Consider the following 12,710-nt stretch of genomic DNA (forward strand, 5'->3'; position numbering starts at 1 on the left):
GAAAGGTCCATACTACACGTCCAGAAGTCATTGTGCATCTTTTTGCCACACAGATGTCATTGCTTCCGGTTGCCTGACTTGACAAGGTTCTATGCTGATTCTGGGAGAGTATAAAATGATCTCGTGCCGGAGCAACACATATTAGAGTACAACATGCTTAATGCACTCGAAGTGTTCCCTTCCTGGTGTCTCCTATTCTCAAGCTACCTATTCTCTTATCAGTATTTATTTTCTTCTTTCTTGCATCATTTCTTCTGATGATTGGTGTAGGAGAAGGTTACTTATGACGATACTCAATAATGCGAGGAGTTTGAAGAACACACAATCGACAGATGGTCGTGTATATGTATACGTGTACATTAATTGTTAGCCATGTAAAGCATTGTTGGTGAAATTTTTATGTACGTCTTCATCAGAAGTTTCCACTTCCAAGCTATTTTAAGCATTGTCTAGACTTATACTGATAGTTTTAATTTGTTGAGCCAGCTCATAAATGGAGTTGCTCTAGACACCACTGTCACGGGCCCTAGACACCTAAATGCTCAAAGGAGAGAAAATAGAGATGCCCCTTAGAAGCACTTGCAAAAGTTGGTAGCCTAGAAAGGTGGTTCGGTTCAATAATGATATCCTAATATGAACATTCTATTGAACTGGGATTGATGAAGCAAAGATCAATATTTTGTGGAACACAAATCGAAGAAGACCAACTAAAAGATCACACTACCATAGAAGGGGTACCTATCAAAGACCAAAAGACGACATACTCTTCAAACCAACCATGGATTGCTCACCGAAGAGACTGCCGGTCCGGAATTCAGTTGACTATGTGGCAAATATGATGATATCCGCGACTCAATATTCACAACTAGACCACCACCAATCCAGAGATTGAGAATCAAATGAACGTATATATATATATATATATATATATATATATATATATATATATATATATATATATATATATATATATATGAATGTGATATATTCATGCTTGTAAGATCCATCTGCGATAAACATAAAGCAGATGGTTGATACACATATAACAGACTATGCTCCTTATTTCACAGACGAATATTCACCAAAAGCCGCATGTGATGGAGGTTATTACTAACAGGCTCTTGTTGTGATCCCTTTGACATATTGCTTTCTTGATCGGCTCTTCACCCAACTGTGAATGTCCCTAGGATCACTGACCCCCAACCTAGACGGCATGATTACTCACCAACAATGGGCTTTTTCATACCGACTGAGACGACATGTTGTATACTAGAGTTGTATCCAAACAAACAAGGACATAAAAAGTAAGCAAACAACCTATTCTATCCCACTTTGTTGATGCTACTTTGGGTGCCATTTTCGCCGACTATCTAGAGATACAATCAATAGAAGGAGAGAAAATAGAGATCTCCCTTAAAGCACCTGAAAAGTCGCTAGCCAAGAAAGGTCGCCCGGTTCAACGATTCTACCTCATATTTTCTTTGAATGTTATTCTACCTCATATTTAACATTTACTTGATCTTGTTGAACCGACAATGGATGAGGGATTGGGCCAAGATTCATGAAGCACAAATTGGTATTAGCACGGAACACGGTCGAAGAGGAGCAACCCAAAGACTATATCCATTGGCTCCGAGCATTGAAGAATCTCAACTTGCACAAATTATGATTGAGGGAGGATGTTTGAGAAGGTTATTCTCATCATGTTAAACAAGATTTGGTGCGATATAAACCAAACCGACTCTATTTTGGTTTTCTTTTATCTTCTTCGATCCTCACATTGTAACCCTTATGTTGTAACATTCCTGGCACGATATTGCACGAGATAAACATATACACCGCGGCTCCGTATCGGGAGAATAGAAATGATTCATCTCAATTTCGGTTGGACATACGGCCCAGTAGTCTACACCCGCATCGATGCTCAACACACATGCATACAAAAATTCTGTCGATCACGTCCACTGCTAATTTCGCACAGTACAAATGCAATTTGCCGTTGCCACTAGCCAGTAGACAGCGGTCTGACACCAAACAAAAAACTGCACCAGCAGACCCAGCTGCATCATCCTACTTCCCGGTGTCTCCTAATCTTGAAGCTAGCATTTCTTGTTTGTATCTGTGGTAACATGTAATTTAACTCTTGCTAGCTAAGCCAACTCTCCTTTTGTTTCTTGCTAGTTGGGTAATTGGTAAAGCATATATGGAGACTCATCGCAAAATAAGAGGAAAAAAAGGTGTCAAGTACAATTTGTCAGATGTAGAAAAATAAATACACAACTTATATTATGAGTCATCAGCTGCATTACAGGAGACGATCAAGGTGGACTTTCGTTTTCACGAACTGCTTGCGCTAGACCCGTTGGAGCGTTTCGAGTGGCAGCATGTACCTGCTGTAGGGCACTCAGGTGGTATGTTGCTAGGCTTGAGTCGAGCCTTATATGAGATTATCACCTGGGATATAGGTTCGTTTTTTATCGCTGCACATTTTCGCATACGGGCCTCGCTTCACGAGTTAGTAGTCATTCAAGTCTATGGACCGGCCGATCACTCCCATTCGGCGGAGTTCTTGGGAGAACTTCAAGCTAAAGTCACCACGGTGGCCGCGGCTGCGGTCCCAGTCCTGGTGGGTGGAGATTTCAACCTGATCAGATCGGGAGCCGATAAAAACAATAGCAACATAAACTGGCCGCGGGTGGCCATGTTTAACACCGCAATTGCTTCCATGACCCTAAGGGAGGTGGCCAGGTCGGGCGCGAGATTCACATGGACTAACAAACAGCTTGATCCGGTTCGATCGGTGCTGGACCGGGTGTTCATGTCGCCGGAGTGGGAAATGGGCTTCCTTCTATGTACATTGGTCGCGGAGACACGTATTGGCTCTGACCATGTACCACTCGTCTATTCCTCAAGGGAGGAACGGGTGCGGCACAGCTTACACTTTTTCTTCGAAACAGCTTGGTTTGAAGTAGCAGGCTTCGAGGAGATTTTCGGGGAGAAATGATGGGCGTGCGTTAATTCGATTGGACCCCAGAGGGGCCCGATGGAGTTTTGGAATGTTGTCGGGGGACGGCTCATGGCAAGCCTCAAGGGATGGGGCGCAAACCTTGGGAGGAGCAATAAAGAGCACAGAGCCGCGATCCTAGTGGAAATCGCAAGGATTGATGATATGGCAGATGCTCGGGCCTTTTCGGAGCAGGAATGGGCTCATCGCTATGATCTGGAGGGTTAGGTCGAAGCATCACTTCGCGCGGAGGAAGAATACTGGCGCCGGCGAAGTGGTCTGAAGTGGACACTGAAGGGCGACGCCAACACTAAGTATTTCCACGCTTATGCTAACGGGCGTCGTCGGAAGTGCTCTATCCTAAGATTGCAATCAGAGCAGGGGCTCCTGTTGCGTCAAGAGGACATTTCCTGTCACATTTATGAGTTTTACATCAACTTGATGGGGACGTGTGAGGCCCAGGGAGCGGGTCTACGTGCGGACATTTGGGAGGCCTCACAACGAGTGCTGGAATGTGAGAACAACGAGTTGGGGCTCGCGTTCCTGCCGAAAGAAATAGACACCGCACTATCAGGTATGAAAGTGGACACGGCTCCAGGCCCAGACGGGTGGCCGGTGGCTATGTTCAAGCGTTTTTGGCCTCTCCTTAAGTGACCAATCTTCGAGATCTACAATGGTTTTATGCATAGGACGGTAGATATAGCGCGCCTTAATTTTGGAGTCTTAACGCTCATTCCGAAGATCCAAGGGGCAGATAACATTAGACAATTCCGGCCGATTGCGCTCATTAATGTGCCTTTTAAAATCTATACTAAAGCATGCGCCACTCAACTAGGACCGATCGCTCACCGCTCGATTAATCGAAACCAATCCGCTTTCATTCGCGGTCGCAACATTTTGGAGGGCCGGCTCGCCCTTCAAGAGATTGTGCATGAACTTAAACGCACGAAGGAACCGGCTGTCTTATTAAAACTAGACTTCGAAAAAGCGTACGACCGCATGAATTGAGATTTCTTGCGGCAGGTGCTTACTAGCAGAGGCTTTTCCGCTGTTTGGGTACACCGAATTATGCAATTGGTGTCGGGAGGTCAAACTGCAGTTTCGGTGAACGGAGAAATAGGGCATTTCTTCCGGAACAAACGCGGGCTCAGGCAGGGGGACCCAATGTCCCCTCTCCTGTTCAATTTTGTTGTGCACGCGCTGTCCGCTATGCTTCGGAAGGCGGCCGCGGCTGGTCACATCCAAGGGTTGGTAGACCATCTCATTCCAGGAGGAGTGACGCATTTACAATATGCAGATGACACGCTGCTATTGTTTCGCCCAGACCTTCACAGCATTGCGACGGTCAAGGCGATTCTTCTTTGTTTTGAGCTCATGTCGGGCTCGCCCAGACCTTCACAGCATTGCGTCGGTCAAGGCGATTCTTCTTTGTTTTGAGCTCATGTCGGGGCTCAAAATAATTTTTCACAAATGCGAGGTGCTCACGATGGGGGTTGAGCTGGAGGAAGGTAGGCGCATTGCCGATCTGCTCAATTGTAAGGTGGGCAAATTCCCGCTCACATACCTCGGCCTCCCAGTTGACACCAAAAGGCCCACGATAGAGGATTGGGAACCTCTATGTGCTAAGGTGAGGGGGAGGGTTTGCCCTTGGAGGGGTAAATTCCTTTCAAAAGTGGTCAGGCTAGTTCTCACGAACTCTAGTCTCTCCTCCTTGCCAATGTTTACTATGGGCCTGTTTTTGCTTACAGAGAGGGTGCATGCAAAGTTTGACACACCCCACGCTAAGTTCTTTTGGGAAGGAACTAGCCCAAACCATAAATACCATATGGTTAAATGGCCTAGGTGTGTCAACCCAAAGACTTGGGGAGCCTTGGGATCACCAACTCGAGACTGCTTAACATTGCTATGATGTGTAAGTGGATCTGAAAAATTGTCCAGGGGCAACAGGTCTGTGGGCTGATTTTCTTAGGGCCAAGTACTTCCCTAATGGGAACTAGCGGGTAGTGCACGGCGGCACGCCGCGCCACATGAATTGATAAGCTATTAAGTTTCTTTGTAATGCTTAAGATTTGACTCATTGCAAAGTAGTTCATACAAGAAGATGGTACATCTAGTTGATACATGCATAAGTGATGTAAATCATGTAGTGATAGTCGTACTGGATGCAGAATTACCATGGTAAATGATGGAGAACTTGGATGGATATCTTATAGTGGAGTTAAGCTAGGATAGACAATAAGGCATCTTGAAAAGAGAGATTTTATTACATAAAACAAGAGATACATTTCATACAATGGTAACTACATTTCAATAGAAAAGACCAAATTTGCTGATTTGGTGATCTTTGATGATCCAGATCATTTTTATGACCACCTGCCAGATTAGTGCTGCAAAGAGCTTGTGCAAACTCATGTAATGACTAATAAAAATAAAACAACATTTTTTAAAATTAAATTTATTGTCATTTAATTCTCGAATTAAACATCAAATTTAATTAACACTTCATAAAACCTGAATAAAATATCTCATTTGTTTAATTTGATGCAAAAAATGACAATTTTAGTCCATGGTATTTTCGGCAATTTATATATAAAACAGTGCAAAAACATAAAATGTACTTTTTTGGGCAAAGAACTTGAAATGTACCGGAAGACAGAAAAATGCCAGTAATATTTTAGTCCAAAATACCCACGGCAACCCCATTAGAGAGCCCAGTGCAGTAGCTAAAACCAGAAAAGTAAATCATTTATACTGGGCTGAGATAACTTGGGCCAGAGCCCATCGACATAAATGGCCCATTAACGCCTGAAGGCCTGCTCATTTTCTTATGTTGCGCTCGCTGGAGGATGATATTAGACAACAACATATAATTAGATTGACAGCCACTGCGTTAGTAGTTTGAAACAATTATCACATGAGCATATATCTTGCAAACAGAATGTTCAATGAAATGTTGATCCAATACTGGCACACACCTACGCGGATGTGCATATAGAACTGAAGAGGTAACTATCTGCATCTTTAATACAATAACTCAGAATACCCGCTAGCCAGGCAATTTCATCAGCCAGGTGCTCGTGCTCCTTCTGTCTGCATCGACATATACCGAAGCAGAATGTCAAAATGATGACATGATGCGAATCTTGTTTTCATGAAAACAATGCATGAGCAATTGTCATTTTCACTACCTCTGACAGATCACAACTACTAAATACAGTAAAACTTTACTTAATCCCCTTACACTTCATTACCTTAGACCACCCCCTCAATAATGTACATATGTACTTAATTAACACAAATTAGAATTTACACATCAGTTTTTTTACACAACTTTTATTTAAAAGCAAAGGGTGCATATACTCGCGCATTCTAGCTGGCATATTAGTTCTATGAATTTAGTGAACTAAGTTTCTTCTTGTTTGAAAACAGGTAATGCAAAAGCGGGGTAGTCCATATCTAGGGGAGATGTATGCAGAAATTAGAGAAGAGTCGCCACCAGGTCCGATACAAGTGGAATTACATGATCTGTTTGAAGATGATCATACATGCTTAAGGTACTACCATAGCTAGCAAAACAATGGCCTACTTATTTACAGTTCCTCCTAGCAGAAGTAAAACGACACACTTCAAAGTTTTTTGCTTCAGATATTCCTTGAGCTCCTCTAAGCCTAGGTAGACAGCAGAGAGGCCACATTCATTATTGTTTACCCCTTGCTTCAGCAGCACTGAATCTGTTTCAAGGCCAATGGCTCTCACTCCTTTATCAATTCCTAGCTAGGCACCCCGTATAACAGCCTGATCTCGGCATGTAAGGGGTTAATAACATTCTCCAATCTCCCTAATCCACGTACTTTTACCTCTCCTTTATGATTCCTGATGACTGCACCCCAACCACCGGTGTTTGGTTCAGGGTGGAAAGCGCCATCAATATTAATCTTCAGTTCATTCTCCATGGGAGGGAGCCATCTGATGTGTACCCTCTCCAGTTTGTTCTGTAGGTTGTTTTAAATCTTACTTCAAATGTCAGCCAAAGAATGTTCGTTTTAGTTATCCTCTAATAAACCTGTGAGAGCATATTAATTCAATTAGTACCTAATAAACTGGTGGGCGCATATTAATTTAATTAGCACCTCAATTCATCTAGTTGTTCAATGAGATTAAAATAGTTGATTTGATCAGCTAGGGAGAGGAGCTAACTGTCATCAAAATAACCCATATATTTGACGAAATCACTACTGATTTGTTTTCATATAAATTGATTAGCCCAGATGATGTATTTATGCAAAACTTAAGAGAGGTCTAGGGCTGGGCAACATTCATCAAGCACCAGAGTCCATCAGCCTAGGAAGATACATGAGCTTCCATCAAAAGGCTTGAAACCTGCAAAGTAATGTACAATGAAGCTCTATCTCATGCATAAGCTTTGTCAGTGTCAATACAAAAAACATTATTTACATACTTCCTACCATTATATCAAGAATAAAGAATGTACCCATGCACTCCAATGTTCTTCACTGTCCGAGGTTTTTCAAGTGCATGAATATTGGCGCTGCCTGCAATGTTCACAAGCGATAGTTCAGACGATTGGCAATGCTATATCTGAAAAATTATAGGTAATTATTGGAGAAGCTTGCAGAAGGAAATGAACTTATAGGAACAGAGAGCAGATACATTGTCATTTGGGATCAATAAAATTTTATTTCTTGTTCCGTTACTGGTTTGCAATTAAGAGTCTTCATTTTTCACTTCTCAAAACGACTCATATTGGAATACCAGACCCAAATTTATTTTCTTGCATCCATGGCTCTAGAACTCTTGCATACAAACCGAATAAACACAAGTAAAAGTTAAATGGAAAGAAATCCATACACGAAATCTACTGAACTTGAAGAACTCATGAAAATTTATTTTCAAAATTCAGGCAGAGCAGGCACAAACCAGTGTACATGGCCGCCATCTGCCCCGTTGACGCCTGCTTGCACCGGCAGGCACCGAGAGGGCACGCTGGCGGCTACAGGCCACTGAGGCTCACCATATGAGAGTGAAAACATGTCCAATGAGGCAAGGACTGCACGTAGGCATACATAAAAACTGAACTGATACATAATGCAAACACTTGTAATTAATTAAGTCAATTAATTGTCAGTTCTTACCACTCGTGCCCACTGCAAAATTCTGTCCTACAAAATAAATCCCATATACTAAAAAATAAACAACATGAGATCAACCTTTTCTTGACAGTAAGAAACAACAAAATCATCAGACTAATCAAACTTATCCCAATCAACAAATTTTACTGAAACCACATGGAAACCTTGGAATTTTCAGAAACAAATTAGTCACACCACTCATCCATCCCGGAAACTGTGTAGATCGAAAACTTTAAGCAGGAGTCTGCACCCAACCATGAATCTCACAGCACATCATTAAAAGAACACGACAGATTTGGATGGATAATATGGGGATTTAGCCTCACTTGTGGGAGCAGCGTGTCATGCGATTGGAGTGAAGTACTGCTCGGATATAGGTTACCTCCGTGACATCCAAGATGAACCGGACCTCGAGCAGCCACATCGCCCCCTGCCGTGACGACCAGATGCCCGTGGTCGCCTCCAACCGCTCCCGCCGCCGCCGCCAGGCCAACGCCTCCTTCGGCCGCTGCACCATGCCCGCTCCTCCCCACATCCATCTCGCACCTCTCCATCATTGAGGAGGGGAGATGGGGAACTGGGGCGCCTCCACGACTCGGCAACGACCCTAGCCTAGCCAAAGAGACAACTCCCTCCGGCGACGACCTGGGGGGAGGTCTCCGATGATGAGGGTCACCGGCGACCTGGGCGGGCGCATCCGCAAAGAAGAGAAAAGGGGATGGGGATGCAACGCGGCCGGAGCGGGCACCGAGAGAGAGAGATGAGGCGAGAGTCCGTCTGATGCCCATTTATATCGGGAAAGGGCGGCGTAGCGGTGTCACGGGATTTGGCTCGAGGTTTCGAGAGCGACAAGAAAAATATGTACAGAATGGCAGGGCAGGACACGTACAGCCCAGAAGACCCGGTCAAAATGCAAACCGCTTAAGAAAACACACGTGGAAAACGCTACAGCCTCGAGAAGGCTCTACCATGCGTCACACGCGTCAAGTACACACTCTAGGATAGAAACGTGGCAAACGAAGCACTTCGGTCACACGCGTAATTTTTACAGCTACCGTGAAAAAAATTCAAAAAAACCAGATAAATCGAACCCTTACGAGCCTAGTATTCTAGTTATTTCTTTGAGTGTAGAGCTAGGGGCTCACCTTTCTGGAATGACCTCCAGGCGATCAAGTCGGCGTTTGTCATGGGGGCTAAATTCTCGGTTGGCGACGGTCGGTCAGCCCGCTTCTGGACAGATCTTTGGGTAGGAACCCGTCCCTGGTGGGAGGAATTCCGAGACTTGTACGACATCTCATAGTTCAATCCCAAGAGAAAATTGTAACAGTAAAAAGTCATTGTGCATCTTTTTGCCACACAGATGTCATCGCTTTCAGTTGCCTGACTTGACAAGGTTCTATGTTGATTCTCAGAGAGTATAAAATGATCTCGTGCCGGAGCAACACATATTAGAGTGCAGCATGCTTAATGCACTCGAAGTGTTCCCTTCCTGGTGTCTCCTATTCTCAACCTACCTATTCTCTTTATCAGTATTTATTTTCTTCTTTCTTGCATCATTTCTTCTGATGATTGGTGTAGGAGAAGGTTACTTACGACGTTGATACTCAATGATGTGAGGAGTTTGAAAAACACACAATCGTCAGATGGTTGTGTATATGTATACGTGTACATTAATTGTTAGCCATGTAAAGCATTGTTGGTGAAATTTTTATGTACGTGTTCATCAAAAGTTTCCACTTCCAAGCTATTTAAGCATTGCCTAGACTTACACTGATATTTTTAATTTGTTGAGCCAACTCATAAATGGAGTTGCTCTAGACATAACTGTCACAGGCCCTAGACACCTAAATGCTCAAAGGAGAGAAAATAGAGATGCCCCTTAGAAGCACTTGCAAAAGTTGGTAGCGTAGAAAGGTGGTTCGTTCAATAATGATATCCTAATATGAACATTCTATTGAACTGGGATTGATGAAGCAAAGATCAATATTTTGTGGAACACAAATCAAAGAAAACCAACTAAAAGATCACACTACCATAGAAGGGGTACCTATCAAAGACCAAAAGACGACATACTCTTCAAACCAACCATGGATTGCTCACCGAAGAGACTGCCGGTCCGGAATTCAGTTGACTTTGTGACAAATATGATGATCTCCGAGGCTCAATATTCACAACTAGACCACCACCAATCCAGAGATTGAGAATCAAATGAACGTGATATGTCATTATATATATATATATATATATATATATATATATATATATGAATGTGATATATTCATGCTTGTAAGATCCATCTGCGATAAACATAAAGCAGATGGTTGATACACATATAACAGACTATGCTCCTTATTTCACAGACGAATATTCACCAAAAGCCGCATGTGATGGAGGTTATTACTACAGGCTCTTGTTGTGATCCCTTTGACATATTGCTTTCTTGATCGGCTCTTCACCCAACTGTGAATGTCCCTAGGATCACTGACCCCCAACCTAGACGGCATGATTACTCACCAACAATGGGCTTTTTCATACCGACTGAGACGACATGTTGTATACTAGAGTTGTATCCAAACAAACAAGGACATAAAAAGTAAGCAAACAACCTATTCTATCCCACTTTGTTGATGCTACTTTGGGTGCCATTTTCGCCGACTATCTAGAGATACAATCAATAGAAGGAGAGAAAATAGAGATCTCCCTTAAAGCACCTGAAAAGTCGCTAGCCAAGAAAGGTCGCCCGGTTCAACGATTCTACCTCATATTTTCTTTGAATGTTATTCTACCTCATATTTAACATTTACTTGATCTTGTTGAACCGACAATGGATGAGGGATTGGGCCAAGATTCATGAAGCACAAATTGGTATTAGCACGGAACACGGTCGAAGAGGAGCAACCCAAAGACTATATCCATTGGCTCCGAGCATTGAAGAATCTCAACTTGCACAAATTATGATTGAGGGAGGATGTTTGAGAAGGTTATTCTCATCATGTTAAACAAGATTTGGTGCGATATAAACCAAACCGACTCTATTTTGGTTTTCTTTTATCTTCTTCGATCCTCACATTGTAACCCTTATGTTGTAACATTCCTGGCACGATATTGCACGAGATAAACATATACACCGCGGCTCCGTATCGGGAGAATAGAAATGATTCATCTCAATTTCGGTTGGACATACGGCCCAGTAGTCTACACCCGCATCGATGCTCAACACACATGCATACAAAAATTCTGTCGATCACGTCCACTGCTAATTTCGCACAGTACAAATGCAATTTGCCGTTGCCACTAGCCAGTAGACAGCGGTCTGACACCAAACAAAAAACTGCACCAGCAGACCCAGCTGCATCATCCTACTTCCCGGTGTCTCCTAATCTTGAAGCTAGCATTTCTTGTTTGTATCTGTGGTAACATGTAATTTAACTCTTGCTAGCTAAGCCAACTCTCCTTTTGTTTCTTGCTAGTTGGGTAATTGGTAAAGCATATATGGAGACTCATCGCAAAATAAGAGGAAAAAAAGGTGTCAAGTACAATTTGTCAGATGTAGAAAAATAAATACACAACTTATATTATGAGTCATCAGCTGCATCTTGTTTCCTTTGTTCTGGCCACCCCTCTGATGGCTTGAAGTTCCTTCTCCTTGTTAGAATACATTGTAACATGTATATACGGTATAAGTATAAACCGTATATACACCCGGTATGCCCGGTAGGCTAGCGTGTTGCGTGGTGTTGTAACCGGTAGTTGTGGTTGTTAGGATTCATCCTCATCTTGTGTTTCTTTCTTGAGGATCAATCCAACATAACCTAACTACCAAATATTGTAAACCTCTTTGCCTATATAACATGCAACGCGTCCCTGCCAGAGGCATACGCTTCATCCAATCTTTCATGGTATTCAGAGCCAACTTCCTCTCCAACATCCAAACCTAGTCATGGCTAGCTCCAGCTCCGCCGCCACCGCCGCCTTTGCCCTCATTCCCATCGCTGACAAGCTGCACCGGGGCAACTACCTGGTCTGGCGCGCGCAAGCCCTAGCCATCCGTGGAGCACAGCTGGTCGATCTCCTCAACCCTGATCACCCGTTCCCGGAGTCCAAACTCGCCGATAAAGACGGCAAGCCGACAGATGCGCCAAACCCGGAGTATCTTGTCACCGTGGCGCAAGACTCACAGGTGCTCAGCTTCATCTTCAACTCGATCTCGCCACCTGTGATGATCCAAGTCGCCCACTGCACCAAGGCCGCCGCGGCATGGACCGCCATCAGGGAGATGTTCCTCTCCCAGACACAGGCCAATATCGTCAACACGCGGATCGCCCTCTCCACCACCAAAAAGGGCACCGCGACCATCGCCGACTACATCGGGCGCATGAAAGCGCTGGGCGACGAGATGGCTTCAGCAGGCAAGCCGCTCGACGATGATGACATGGTCTCCTACATCCTTGCCGGACTAGACTACGACTACATCTCGTTTGTCTCGTCCATCTGCGCCGCGAGGACTGAACCAATCAAGGTAGCTGAACTTTACTCTCAGTTGATCGGTTTTGAAA

At 43.7% G+C, this 12,710-nt stretch overlaps 1 long non-coding RNA gene and 1 pseudogene across 2 annotated transcripts; one reads left to right on the forward strand and one right to left on the reverse strand.

Moving 5' to 3' along the window:
• Positions 1-6,461: 6,461 nt before the first annotated feature.
• Positions 6,462-9,234, reverse strand: LOC125524477. Of its 2 annotated transcripts, XR_007290765.1 has the most exons (3): positions 7,943-8,923; positions 7,471-7,557; positions 6,462-7,384 (listed from the first exon to the last, which is right to left on the reverse strand). It is a non-coding gene; the product is annotated as an uncharacterized LOC125524477 (long non-coding RNA). The 2 variants fall into 2 exon arrangements; XR_007290764.1 differs by having other exon boundaries at positions 6,462-7,557; positions 7,943-9,234.
• Positions 9,235-12,568: 3,334 nt separating this feature from the next.
• LOC125526122 lies at positions 12,569-12,710 on the forward strand (annotated as a pseudogene).

Source organism: Triticum urartu, chromosome 7, assembly GCF_003073215.2.
Source record: "Triticum urartu cultivar G1812 chromosome 7, Tu2.1, whole genome shotgun sequence".
Lineage (NCBI taxonomy): Eukaryota > Viridiplantae > Streptophyta > Magnoliopsida > Poales > Poaceae > Triticum > Triticum urartu.